This window comes from Cervus canadensis, chromosome X (genome assembly GCF_019320065.1).
Source record: "Cervus canadensis isolate Bull #8, Minnesota chromosome X, ASM1932006v1, whole genome shotgun sequence".
Classification (NCBI taxonomy): domain Eukaryota; kingdom Metazoa; phylum Chordata; class Mammalia; order Artiodactyla; family Cervidae; genus Cervus; species Cervus canadensis.
In genome coordinates this window covers 127,593,170-127,605,386 of record NC_057419.1, presented here as the reverse complement: position 1 = coordinate 127,605,386, position 12,217 = coordinate 127,593,170, and the positions used below count along the sequence as shown (strand labels likewise).

Genomic DNA, 12,217 nt, shown 5'->3' with positions numbered 1-12,217 from the left:
TGTCATACCATTGTACCTAGAAAGAGGATGTGATATTTAAGTCTGGTCAGTTTTCTGCCATTTGTATACATTTGTATTTGATGATTTAACCCAGTCTTAGTTTATATTTCCTTTTTATTATTTCATCCTGTTTCATCAATTGTATTACAAATTAATGTTAAAAAGCAGTTTACTACAAAAACCTCAACTAGATTTCTCTTTATAGGTGTAATTATACTAGAGATTTTTCTCTTGTATTGCATTGAACCATTTTCCTGCTTAACTCAGTTTGACCTAGCTTTAGTTTGGGTGGACCTACAGAATATTTGAGGGACTCCCCTGGTGGTCCAGTGGCTAAAACTCGATGCTCCCAATGCAGGGGAGCAGGTTTGATCCCTGTTCAGGGAACTAGATCCCACATGCTGCAATTAAAGATCCCGCGTGCTGCAACAAAGATTAGAGATCCCAACGAAGATCAAAGATCCTGAATGCTGCAACTAAGTCCTCACACAGGCATGTAAATAAATATTTAAAAAAATAATAACATTCTTTAAAAAATTTGAAATACAGTTTTGAAAAGTATATGGATATTCTGGGTTGTAAATAGATTATCCAATAGACAATTCCTTAGCATCACCAAATTGAAGTCATTTTATTCATTATTTTTCCCTCAAAGGATGTGCATGTGTGATCATTTCTGAATGATTCCCAGCTAAACAAAGGTTCATGGAACTGGAACCAAAATTTTCATCTTAAGTAGACCAGTGACCTGGCTCATTAGCATATCTTTCATAGGCATATTGCTGAAGTATATAGATACAATTAGAGACTTTATTTCAAATGATGTGATGTACCATCAATCATCATACGTTTGGCTTTCTTTCCTGTAATTATAATTACAGATTATATTTTTGCATAGTGGATATTATTTGATTGCTGATCTAGCCTTGCAGACAGCCTGATCTGGGATGGATAATCCTTTCAAATTAAATAACAGTAAGGAAATTCAATGTTCTTTACTTTTTTTTAATTTGGCACTTATATGCTAAATATGAACTGATACGCTTCTGTACCAGGGAACAACTATGTAATTAGTTTTGTTACTGTAGCTTATATAAATTATGAAATGTGGAATTTGTTAGTAGATAATGTTGATAATTTATTATTATTTTTATAACATTTAGTCCTAAAAAAAAAATTTAGTCCTTTGCAAAGTGATTATCTCTTTTACTGTAATCTCTTTGCAAGCAAGTATCTCACCTGCTGTTGTATACCTATCTCCTAGTGCAGGGCCTGGCACATAGCAGGTGTTCAAATGTTGAGTTGGTCAACGAATTCAGAGAGAGTAATTTTTAGATCTGTAGCCTTGTGCAAATTATTTCACTTAAAAGTGTGTTGCATATCTTCATTTCATATATAGAGGAATCTAATATATTACAGTCTTATTAGAGAGTAAGTTACAGCTATCTTTCCTATGAAAAGAGCTAATCCAAAATCCTGATTCTGTTCCTTGCTTACTGATAAATACCATGATGCTGGCTCAGACTGAAAGTAATTTTAGCAGAAGCAATTTACCAGTGACCAGAATATTTTAGTCATGGTTCATCAAATTGTAATCTGATAAAGAAAGTAAGATTATAATCTCTTCCAAGGCAGCAACTACTCTTAAAGTTAAGAGTTATTTGGCTTATTTTCACATGTCCGTTACCATGATGGGGAAAAGTATTTTAGACAAATTTATGTTTTAAAACTAGTATGGTTGCACCTAAATGATAATGTGTTTTCTGTGTATAGTTTGAAAACAGAAAGGGCTGACTAAGATAAAAAGAAATCTGACTAGGTTTTAGGAGAAGTAAATTTAAGATCAATACTCAAAAATTCATGCACATTTACTTATGTTCTGAATTGTTTTATACTTAAAGAGGCTAGACCAAATGCAAAGGTTTAACAGATGATAAATTTTTTTTTTTTTTTTTTGGCTGTGTTCCTCGGCTTGCAGGGTCTTAGTTCCTCTGCTGGAGATTCAACCCGGGGCCATGGCACTGAGTCCTAACCACTGGGCAATCTGGGAACTCCCAGCAGATATTAAATTTAAATTAACTAGCTTTCCCTTCTATCAGAAATATTTTATTTTATTTTATTTTTATCAGAAATATTTTAAATAAATGCTTTTATACATTTCTTGGTTAACAGTAGAAAAAAAAGCATAGCAGTTACTAACATGTGAAAACAACATATTCTAAGCAAAACAACTGATAGTTTGTGAATAAATTTAGATTTTTATTCTCAATCATTAAATATATTTTTGCTTTGAATTATTTGCCAGAATGTACAACTAGTTAAAGAGGGCTAGTCTAAAAAGCCTGGAATCCCAGAGTGTAAGATTTGACTTTTGTTCAGCAAGCAGAGAGGAGTCACTGAATACTTTTGAGCAAGGAAGTGACTTTCAGAGCTATAAATACAGCCGCAGTATGTGAAGAAGCTGTACTGTAACAAATATGTGATTTATGTTAATAACCAAATCCAAGGAAGAAGTAATAGATACCCAAAGTGTGACAGGGACAGTGAGGGTGGAGAGGTGGTGAAAGATAGATGCGTACTAGAGAGACACTTAGTAGTACTTTGTCAGTTGCCTGGACATCAGAGATGGGAGAGAACCAGGAGTCAAAGATGACTGAAATATTTTGATGATAACACTTTTCTTTTAGAATCCAGAATATCCTATCTATGTCTCTCTTGAATGCATGACATCTAGATACATTTGAGATTCCTAAACTTTCTTCTGACTGACTAAGCTTCCAGGAATGATCATTAAGAACTATGTAGTCAGATTTTTCCATTGAGAGTATCTTTAAATAAGCCAATTTTCTCCTTAAAGCATGATCTATAAAATTATTGGATTTTGGACATTTAAAAATGACTTATTGCTTCAAGAAATAGCTTGTTATAGATGGGGTGATTTGAGGGGAAATAGCATTTAGGCTAGCATTTTCCAACTAACTGAGCAAACTTGACACCTTGACCCTGTTCTCCTCATCTACTTGGTGACGCTTTTTTGCCTCCTTCTCACCTGCAATTTGAGAGTCAGAAATTATAAATTGGGGTATGAAACGCTAGTTTAAAGGACAGTATGGAAGGAAGGAAAGGAAGGGAATGCTTCTCTCTTGCTTAATATCCTTCAGTTATATATGTCACAAACAGTTTGAGGCAGTACTTCATTACAGCTTCACAATTCATAGATTGCTTCAGCAAGACACATGCACACACAGTCTGAAAATGCTCCAGTTAGCTTCTATTCAGAATTCCCACTTAGTTGACTGGGAAATGTGAGTATTGGATGCCTATGGTCATTCTGTTTAAATGATATGGTCTGCTTTGACCCTTTTTGAGTTCTACCCAAGAATACAAACTTTTTAAGCCAGAGACCATTATGTTCCTAAAAAGAAGCACCTTACCCCCAAAGTGGCAAACTCCTCAATGAATTATAATTTGCATCTACTCTCTTAAAATAACCAGTCTGCTTTCCAGGAAGTCATTACCAGTTTTATCAAGAATACTTAATATTTGGGGTAAACAAATATAGTCATGGTACTTAAATACTTTATTCAAAAGACTCCTTCCTGCACAGTGGACAAAATCTTATGAAAGTATTTTTATAGAGCAATTTTTGTTACTAACAATAATAGAGCTATCTGTAGCTGGATCATGAAATTGTATTGTGATGTTAAATGCAACTGACCAATACAGTGATCTTAGTTAAAATAGTTTTCTAGGACTGTAGTCAAGTGGAGGTTCTGGATGGCATTTCAGGAGAAAAATCAGAAGCCATTTCTGCATTTCTCCTCTTAGAATACACTTGAATGTATAGATAGGTGAGTGGACTGTGACAGTCAAGGTTTTTTTCATCTTCTAACAACCTAAGAACTTAAGGTCGAGTAATCAGTTGTGTTTCTTTATGGTAAGCATTGTACAAGATGGATAACAAAGTCTTATAGCAAAGTTTCATTTAAAAAGCCTTAATGATGAGACTTCCCTGGTAGTCCAGTAGTTAAGATTTTGCTTCCAATACAAAGGGGATGGATTCCATCCCTGTTTGAGGAAATATGATTCCCACATGCTTCAGGGCTCGACCAAAAAACAAACAAAACAGGGGACTCCCCTGGTGTCCAGTGGCTAGGACTGCACTCCCAATGCAGAGGACCCGGGTCTGATGCCTGGTCAGAGAACTAGATCCCTCCCACATGCCACAACTAAGACCTGGGGCAGCCAAATAAATAAATATCATAAAAAGAAACAAGAACAAAACAAAAGAAAAACTTTAATGGTGAGGCAAATATGTACAAAATGGAAAATAATTCCAATATGAAAAATTGTACTAAAATTAGACTCTGCTTCTCCAAGCTTCATATCTGAGACAGGCTTGGGAGAACTATCCTTAGTGTGATCCCCAGACTCTTGGGGTTATGACTTTATCTTCTGATTTCTCTTGTTGTATTACCTTCTTTTCTCTTAAAAACATTGGCTGTCATAATAAAACATCGATTTGATGAAATCATATTAAACATATTTAAATGATTGATATATTCATTGAAATAATTAGGGATGCCTCTAGGTCACTGCAAAATCAAGAATAAGATTTGTTACGTTTATTATAGTCTATGAAGATAGAATCAGTGGGACTCATAGAGCTGCCAATTGTAATTCTTAAAACATGAAGTGCAATTGGCTATTACTTTTAAGTTGGAAAGTCTTACTCCTTGTTTTTATTATCATGTTTCCTTTTAAAAGAGAAATAAACATTCCCTTAAGACATGGTCATGAATTATTGACTTCACAAAGTTGAATATAACTAGGAAATTCAGAAAAGACAGAAACGGATTGGATTTTTACCACTTGATTAATGATTCCTCCTGATCCCAGAGAGATTTGTCTCAGTGATTTCTAATTGGTTTTGAGCTTGTGGAATCTGCCTTTATAATAAACTCTAAAATTGGATAACTTGGATGTTTGAATATTTCATAAACTGAAAATTTAGGCAGGTGAAAGCATAAGTCTTTAATAATACGGTTTTCCCTTGAAACGCACCATAGCACCATCGTCAAAGTTCAATGTTAGTGAGCTACAGATAATAGGAGTAAAATGACACCTTGGTTAATAAATCCTCTGGGAGCAAAAAGCTCCTTTATAGAGAGGTAGCCGGGATGTCAGAGTTCCCATTCCAGTTTCTTCACTTGGGGATTGAAGAAGGAGAAGGCATGCTCCTGGCCTCAGGTATAGCTCAACTTTTCTTCATAGCTGGGCTGGTGCTGGCTGTAGTGGGGTAGGGAGCATCCTTTCAGAGGGTTATAACTCTTTCTTCTGGGTGCTGGGAAGGAAACTATTGACTGTGATGGGAGTCTGTGCTCTTCACCCAAACTGTCTGCCCATGTTGCTGTCTGCCTCCCACCAGCACCACTTGTGTACTCTCTCACCTTATAGGGCTTCTTAAGGCAAGGGAGTTTTGACTGAGACTTAACTTTTTTAGGTAGTAAATACAGAATCAGCATTTAGAATTCATTTATTAAAAAGTAGTGTGGTTGATTTACAATGTTATATTAGTTTCAAGTAGAACTCATTCTTTTGCTTATTCTTTTTGTTTCTACTTCAGGTATCTGTCTATCTATCCATCTATCTACTATCTATCTATTTAACTACCCATTGGGGCTTCCCTGATGGCTCAACTGGTAAAGAATCTGCCTGCAATGTGGGAGACCTGGGTTCGATCCCTGGGTTGGGAAGATCCCCTGGAGGAGGGAACGGCTACCCACTCCAGTATTCTGGCCTGGAGAGTTCCATGGATTGTATAGTCCATGGGGTTGCAAAGAGTCGGACACGACTTAGCGACTTTCACTTTCTATCTATATCTTTCATCCAAATATGATGAGAAATTTATATAAACCAAGCTTCCAAACAGTAGAATTTTCTAGCCTAGGTGCACAAGACTTGATGTAGTTTAATTAATATATGGATTTTAAAAGATGAAGGAAGACTAAAGTTTTGAAATATAGATAGAGGGAGCAAACATTAAATTGAAAGTGTTTCAAGGACAGGATTGAGATATTCAATGCAAATGCTTTATGGTTTGGATAATTAACTTTCATCCAGTTAGAGTGGAATATCATTTGTCATCCCATGTGTTTAGCGCAATTCCCTCATCTGTGTCATAGTGCTATTTCTGTGATGGCTATTGGATGGCTTTGGAATTCAGAATCTGTTCTTTTAGATGTTTGTATCAGTAATGTCGAGTTCTCCCTAAATTTGATCTGAGTTATATCCTAGGATATGCTCCCTCCCAACCCCAGATGTGTTGGGAGAATGGCATGGAGAGGTTTTTAACATTGGTATGGTTGTTATGGAAGTAGTGGTAAAAGTGGGTAATTTTAGCCTGAACTAATTCAGCCAACAAATTGGTTCCCTGTAACAGAACGATCCTCATGTCTATAAATTAAACATTGGAATGTCCATCTTGAGGCTTCATGGCCTATACTCTCTGCTCTTTGTTTTTTAGGCTTGGTGTGGTGGGAACAATGTGGGCTGTGGAATCAGATTCAAGTTCAAATCATAGTTACCAGATTCATCATGAGGCCTTAAACTCACTGAGCTTCAGTTTCCTGTCTTTAAAATGGGATTGTTACGAGGATTAAGCAGCACAGAGAACATGTCTGGCACTCTGCCTAGTACACAGCAGGTGCTGAGTAGATGATCTTATTCCTATGTTAAAACTGACATCAGTTATTTATTAATGTGATTTTATTTTAAATGTGACATACATTTGCATATAAAGAAGCTTCTTTACTTTGGAAAATCACTTTAGAGTCTGACACTATCAACTTGAACTTTTTCTCTTCTTTTGTGGGCTCTGGTATTGCTACAGCAGAAAAGAAAGCCTTGGAAAGTTTAGCAGCTATTTTATATCATCTATGCTAAGGATTTCCGTTAGCAGATTTATTGCAATCTGACAATAATGTACTTATGTCATTAAAAGATACAAATAACAAAAGCTTCATCTTTCTTGGCTTCTTTGAGGCAGGCACCTTCTTAAGAAGATACATTCTCCATAGTTTCTGAAATAGTGAGTAATTTACACTTTCTTGAGAGGAATTGCTATGATGTTTATAACTTCCTTGTGCAGTGGAACCGTAAATGATCATTTTAGTTGGGACATATATTTAAATATTTTAGGTTTTAAAGGATTTTTCTTTTAGAGAAAATACCAGGTTTATTATATATATATTAACTTACTTCATGAATTGGAAAATTTCTTTCTGATTTTTAAAAGTACTTTTTTTTCTTAATGTCATTAAGTTGAGTGCGTGTGTGTGTGTGCATGCATATGATTCAGGTTTTGATGGGGTGGTGAAGGAGAGTTCTAAATTTTTGAGGTAGGAAGCTTATTAATATCTTTAGAATTCAATGCAGAATGCATATTTTGAATATATAGAAAAATCAATGGGAAATGACTAATACCATCTTAAGTTTTTAATTTATTTCTCATGGGGGAAGGAAATACCTTGACGGATTTAGCACTCAAATTCAAATGAGTGTGAGAACAGGTGGCTGAATTTTTCCCCCACCTGCCAATGCAACTTTATCACAAGAAATGTTTCATTTAGCAAATGCTGCTGCTAGCAGACACTTCTCTGTTTCAGAGCAGAAAAACAAATGGCGGGGGAGTTCTTCTTTGAAGAAAGCCTTTTTCTTGATTTTCTTTTTAAATTGTGAGTGTGAGAAATATGTATTTTATTTTTCTGGGGGACGGGTGGTGGAAAGCATGAGTCAGTGCCTTGACTAACCAACCTGACTTGTTGTGTTGTTATACCATTCATGACTTTTATTTTTGTTTTGTTATTGTTGCTGGACTTGCACACCAACCCAATGGCACTGACTTTCAATTATAATGATATTATTACTCTGGGAAATTCCAGTATTTGAATAATACTTTTGACACCAACTCAGAAACCCCTGTTCTTTTGTTATAGTGCTATTACATTATTAGAATTACATACATTGTTAGGCTTAATCGCTTTGTAATGTAATAGTCACAAGCAATAAGAAGTGCTGTGAAACCGATTGGGAACTAAAGAGAGAAAAGCATTGATATACTTCTACTTTTCTAGTTTTTTTTCTGATTCACTTATTTTTTAAACTGATTGGGAACTAAAGAGAGAAAAGCACTGATATGCTTCTACTTTTCTAGTTTTTTTTCTGGTTCAGGTATTTTTTTCCCTCAGAAATAAAAACAAGTAAAGGAACAACTTGACACCTGTTCTGATGGTCTTACATATATCCTATCAGCATGTTTTATTGAAATTGATGAGTGTTCTAAGACTATTTGAGGCTTTGGAGTCAAATGATGCAATTATGAGATACTCTTCCCATCCCCATATGGCATACCAACAAACCTGACTGCTTAGAATTCTAAGTACACGGTTCTTCACAGAACATCTACCAGACTATTAGCTCTACAGAGCTATTCATTGTTGAAACATATTTGAACCAGATTGACAGACCACTCTTTCTCTAGCCCACCTACTAGTAATACACAGTCCTTCACTGACATGGTGTTCAGTGTAAAAAGAAAAAGAATTTGTACATTTGATGATTTTTAAATTTTCATTAAAAAATCCATTGAATAAATAGTGCCACGCAGATGGCAAGGGCTTAATACATGTTTGCACTAGCAGTTTTGAGAATATATCTTCTCTACTCTTTAAGTGTAGAGGTTTGCTTTAATTTGCATATTCTGGAATACTAATGAGGTTGGAGTTGAGCATTTTCTATCTGTTAATTATTTGTACTTATATATTTATGAATTGTGTCCTTATATCATTTACACCTGTTTCCCTTGGGGTCATTTTTTAAAATATGGACGGCTTTGAGACAGCATTGCAATGTTAGTGTCACCCTGCCAACGTGTGACAATTGCTTAGATTGTCTATTTCCTTTGTCTTCAAAAAAGCAGTATAAAAAGTGCCATAGTCTGTGTATGTTTGGTTTGACCACCTTTGTAATACTTTTAATAAGATGATCAAACAGTGCTTCTTTCTCTACCTAAAGCTCTTCAAAAAAGTAATTGTTCCCTTTGAGCAAGTACAGTTGACTGATTTAAGCACACTTTGTGGAAGATTGCTTTTGTGCTCTGTGGTTGGTCATTGTTTAGGAAATAAGATGTGTCCAGTGGTGGTGGGGTGGATGGGAAAGGTGTGGTAGTAATGTATAGATGTTATAAGAAAAAGATTGAACTTTTCAAAAGAAAATTGATGAACACAATCTTACCCATGAATAATTGAACAATTTTGATGAAATGGGACTATTTGGACTGAGTTAGCTTAATTCTAAATTGGCATGTAAAAGTGAATCCAAATACCAATTGTTTTCTTTCTCCCCCAAATAACATTTGTTTTAAGCAGAATTAGGAATGATTCTTATATGAGTTTGCAAAGAACAAAATCCTGTGTGCATGCTAAGTCGCTCCAGTTGTGTCCGACTCTTTGTGACCCTATGGACTATAGCCCTCTAGGCTCCTCTATCCATGGGAAGAGGCAAGAATACAGGATGGGTTGCTACACCGTCCTCCAGGGGATCTTCTGGACCCAGGGATCAAGCCAGCGTCTCTTATGTCTCCTTATGTCTCTTATGTCTCCTGCATTGGCAGGAAGGTTCTTTACCACTAGTGCCACCTAGGAAGCATAATTGTCTTATTAACTTTAAAACTGTTATCTACTTATCTCCCATAAACAGTTGATTTTTCAGATTGATAGACTGGAGGAGAGCAGAGATATTCTGTTATGAGGTAGTCTTAGAAGAGATAGTGGTAATTAATAATTCTACTGTGTTTCTGACTGCTAGCATTACCTCATGGAGTTAACTCTCAGACTGAGAAGTTATTTAGAACATGAAATTTCTTTAGAAAAATTGTCCTGAGGAGGTTATGTCTCTCTATCAGGGTTTCTCAACCTTGGCATTCTTGAAATTTTTGCCTGAGTACAACTTTGATGTGGAGACCTTTCTTGTGTGATGTAGGATGTTTCATGTGTCCCACTAGATGAGAGGAGCAACCCCCGCCTCCACCTAGCGACCATGTAAAATGTGCCCAGACACGGCCAAGCATGGGCGTGGGGTGGTGGGAGGCAAAAATCCCCTTGATTCCCCTCCCTCCACTGAGGGCCACTAGTCCTTGTTTTGCTTCTAACCAATATAACTTGAAAAAAAATAAGATTAAAAAATGTTATTTGTCCTTGGAATTACTCAGATAATCATTCCTTTAAGGATAGTTTGATGTAATTGTGGCTTGGGGTTTGCAGAGGTTTCACCTCCTTGCAATGTTGAAGAACAATGCGCTTCACATCCAGTCAATAAACTTAATGAAAAGGAGATAGAAGAATTGAATCTGCTGAGGTTGACATGACATGTGGTGTTACTGATGCAGAAATAATAGGGAGTGTTGTGAATGTTAAAAAGTCAAAAGATGTTGATAAAAAGTCGTGAAGAAGATGATTTTAGTAAAGCCTTCTTTAGCTTTTGAAGTAATTAGTTAGAAAGCCAGACAAATTATCTTGCCAAGAAAGGGCTGTATTTTCATATTCTGCCTTTCAATTTTAGGAGCAAGAGACCACTGACGTGAAGCAAGTGGTTGTCTGCAGTTTATTCAAAAAAAGCAATTTCCAGGATATGTCATAGGGGCAATGTGGTTTCAGCTTTACTACTGTCCTGTTTATATCTGTGGTTCTATAAAATGATAATTGATGGTCCTTTAAAGCATTGCATGATAAATAAGTGTCTCTGGACTGACCCACAGAAATGATGATATATTAAACCTCTCATGTGCCAGGTTCTGTGTCGAGAATACAGAAACTAATGAAACATTCTGCTTGAATATCCCATTAAAATAATCCTGGATGAATGGATTTTTTCTGGTTAGGGATATTGGTTACCATCAATCTATTTGCCACTTTTCCATTTGATTCTGTAATTATAAATGTCTGTCTGCAAAAACTGGTTAAAAGTATCTGTGAGTATGTGTAGGCTATATATCATGTATATAATTTAATTCTTTTAAAAAGCTATTTCCGAAACTAGTGGAAAGCTATATTCATTTTTTATGCTTATTAAAATATTGTTCAGATTTTCCTCTTCTTTATTAAATATCCATGAGAGTTGAATAAAACATGGTTATATGTTATTAATTCATTTTTTGGTTATACTATGGCTCTAATATAGTTAAGAAGAAATGACCTCACCCTGAAGGCCAGGATTTTTGCTAATTATTGCAGGATTTAAAGCCATTTGGTTGGTGTTGGAATTCAGAAAGCACAAACTTTATTAAAAGCATAGTCTTAAAACTTTTTTTCCTGTTAAAACTGATCAACGTAGACTATAGGTATGGTAGGGGGAAAGGTGAAATCTTTATGGTATTGGATAGACCTGAGTTAGAGAAACCAATGCTTCAACCTTCAGAAAGTTAGAAAGAAATAGGAAAAAGACAGAATTCTGGCACTTGAAAGTCCATTCTTCCTTCTTCCCTTCCTAATGTCCATTTAGTAGTCTGTATCATGAATGCACAAACCCGTTCAGAGTCACAGGCTCCCCACTCTTAGGCAGGTGGTTCAGAAACAATTAAAGCAATACATACCTAAGTAAACAGAAGTTGCCTAGTCTAAGGAATAATGAAAGGTGGTACATGATGGTCAATTTTTAGTGTAACCTGAGGCCTTATAACTATTGTTTTGCCATTTTCTCTGTGAAACTAAATGACCTGTTGACTACAGGATCTCTAATGCTTTTTATGGCCCCTGAAAAATTGCCAATGTGATGTATACACTTATTATTTTCATTATTTGTTTGTTTGGAAAGATGGAAAACCACAAAGCTGAAGGAAAGTGAAAGTTGCTCAGTCAGGTCCATCTTTGCGACCCCATGGACTATACAGTCTATGGAATTCTCCAGGCCAGAATATTGGAGCGGGTAGCCTTTCCCTTCTCCAGGGGATCTTCCAAACCCAGGGATCAAACCCAGGTCTCTTGCACTGCAGGTGTATTCTTTACCAGCTGAGCTATTAGGGAAGCCCACGCTGAAGGTATTTAGCTAAATAATCCCAAGTGATTATTTGGTGAGAGATACTCTAAGAAAAAGAAATTATTTCATGTGTAAAAATTTGGCTGTACCCTGCAGCTTGTGGGATCTTAGTTCCCAATCAGGA

The 12,217-nt window shown here is 35.9% G+C and overlaps 1 protein-coding gene across 8 annotated transcripts in view; it reads left to right on the top strand.

Moving 5' to 3' along the window:
* The window catches only part of KLHL13 (kelch like family member 13), a 193,526-nt gene that overhangs the window by 144,298 nt on the left and 37,011 nt on the right, over positions 1-12,217 (top strand). The gene's annotated exons all lie outside the window — the stretch shown is intronic.